The following is a 2,741-nucleotide window of genomic DNA, read 5'->3' on the forward strand; positions in this document are numbered from 1 at the left end:
TGTTAGCCAGGATGGTCTCGATCTCCTGACCTCGTGATCTACTCGCCTCGGCCTCCCAAAGTGCTGGGATTACAGGCTTGAGCCACCGCGCCCGGCCTTCCATATTTCTTTTAGCTCCTGTCATTCCAGTTGAAGAGCGATCATATGACACTCTAGAGATGGCTGCATACAAGCATTTAAAACCTTTGAGAGAATACAGCACCCCAGGGATACTATTATTATGACCATTGGGAGGATAATAGCAAGAGTTTGAAGTATGCCCCTTATCTGAGGTTCCCATAAACCAAACCTAAAATCAAATTGATCAAACAATGACTTAACTAAGCAGTTTCTTCGTTAATCTGCTACAACTGAATTTTTTTTTTTTTTTTTTTTTTTTGAGATGGAGTCTTGCTCTGTTGCCCAGGCTGGAGTGCAGTGGCGCGACCTCCACTCACTGCAAGCTCCACCTCCCGGGTTCACGGCATTCTCCTGCCTCAGCCTCCCAAGTGGCTGGGACTACAGGCACCCACCACCAAGTCCGGCTGCCCAACTAATATTTTTTGTATTTTTTTTAGTAGAGATGGGGTTTCACTGTGTTAGCCAGGATGGTCTCAATCTCCTGACCTCGTGATCCGCCCACCTCCACCTCCCAAAGCGCTGGGATTACAGGCATAAGCCACCACGCCCAACCTACAACTGAATTTCTATAATACTTAATGTTTTCTCCAAAGGCCATGAGTGGAGCAGCTGCACAGATACTTCTCTGTTCAGCTAATTCTATCTAACTTTCACAAGAGAATACAAAGTCTGTTGTGTAACTGTAACCTTTACAGTAGAATCTGTGTAGGCTGGGCGCGGTGGCTCACGCTTGTAATCCCAGCACTTTGAGAGGTGGAGATGGGCAGATTACCTGAGGTGAGGAGTTCAATACCTGCCTGGTCAACATGGTGAAACCCTGTCTATACTAAAAAAATACAAAATTAGCCGGGTGTGATGGTGCGTGCCTGTAATCCCAGCTGGTCGGGAGGCTGAGGCAGGAGAATCACTTGAATGTGGGAGGCAGAGGTTGCAGTGAGCCGAGATTGTGCCCATTGCACTCTAGCCTGGGCAAAAAGAGCGAAATTCCACTCAGAAAAAAAAAAAAAAAAAATCTGCTATAGAGCCTATTATGGGGGATACATTTCTAATCATTGCCTTCTTGAGACAGAGTCTTGCTCTGTCACCTAGGCTGGAGTGCAGTGGCGACATCTTGGTTCACTGCAACCTCCACCTCCCAGATTCAAGTCATTCTCCGGCTTCAGCCTCCCAAGGAGCTGGGATTACAGGCGCCTGCCACCATGCCTGGCTGATTTCCATATTTTTAATACAGACAGGGTTTCACTATGTTGGCCAGGCTAGGCTGGTCTCAAACTCCTGACCTCAAGTGATACGCCTGCCTCAGCCCCCCAAAGCGCTGGGATTACAGGCAGGAGCCATCATGCTTAGCCTTGGGCCTACTATTTTTTATCTATCAAAGTATAAGGTTATTCATTTATAAGGATGGCTGTAGACTTCTTCACAAATAAACGTATACCCCATAAGTGCACACAACAGACCCCTTTCCACTTTTATTGTTCATAGAGGCATAAGCAAGAAAAAAATATTCAGAGTTTCATGATAGAAGTCTTAATCTGTGAACTTGGGAAAAGTTGTTCACATCAAGGATGGCTTCTTCTTCTGAGGAGAAACTTCCCTGGTTAGTCTTATCCCAAGGGTTCCAAGGATGTACAGCTCCAAGAGCGTGGAGGGACCCTTCTTAGTTGTGAGATTATGAATCCACAGTTCAAGGTTCCAAGGTTTTGTTGTAGTGTGGATGGCAAGAATAGTTTTTCTTTAATGTTCTCAGAAGGTTCAAACCATAAAAAGCTTTCTTTCCTGGTGAAAATACACTGTAGCATAATAATTTACCATTGTAACATCAGCCTTCTTGCATGGGAGAGCTTGTATACCACCAGAAAACATACATTGAAAATAATAATTGAATGAAATCCCTTTATAAAATGTGTAAGGCCGGGCGCGGTGGCTCACGCCTGTAATCCCAGCACTTTGGGAGGCCGAGGTGGGTGGATCACGAGGTTAGGAGATCGAGACCATCCTGGCTAACATGGTGAATCCCCGTATCTACTAAAAATACAAAAATTAGCCGGGCATGGTGGTGGGCACCTGTAGTCCCAGCTACTTGGGAGGCTTAGGCAGGAGAATGGCGTGAACCTGGGAGGCCGAGCTTGCAGTGAGCAGAGATTGTGCCACTGCACTCCGGCCTGAGTGACAGAGTGAGACTCTGTCACGAAAAAATAAAATAAAATAAAAAAGGAGAGATTTGCAGGAAAAAAAACAAAACCTGGCTTATTCTAGAATCTATGTGTTTCTTTAAAGTCTTAGCACAAGCAACTCCATTTTGATTTGGTTTGGTCTACTGGGGCCTAATGTATGAGCTTAGTCCAAAACAATGGCCTCCCAGAATTTTGTTTAAAAAACCACTTTTGGGGCAGGTTCTCACTTTGATGAGAGTGTGACCAAAACTTAGGGCCTAGTGCCACTCTCAGTTAGCATCATCTTGGGTTTCCAGTCTTAGAGCATCATTTATAGGTTATGATGTCTTCCTGGTGGTACATATTTTTTCTTTTTTTTTTTTCTTTTTTGAGAGGGAGTCTTGCTCTGTCTCCCCAGGCTGGAGTGCAGTGGTGCAATCTTGGCTCACTGCAACCTCTGTCTCTCGG

Source organism: Colobus angolensis, unplaced genomic scaffold, assembly GCF_000951035.1.
Source record: "Colobus angolensis palliatus isolate OR3802 unplaced genomic scaffold, Cang.pa_1.0 Scaffold383, whole genome shotgun sequence".
NCBI lineage: Eukaryota > Metazoa > Chordata > Mammalia > Primates > Cercopithecidae > Colobus > Colobus angolensis.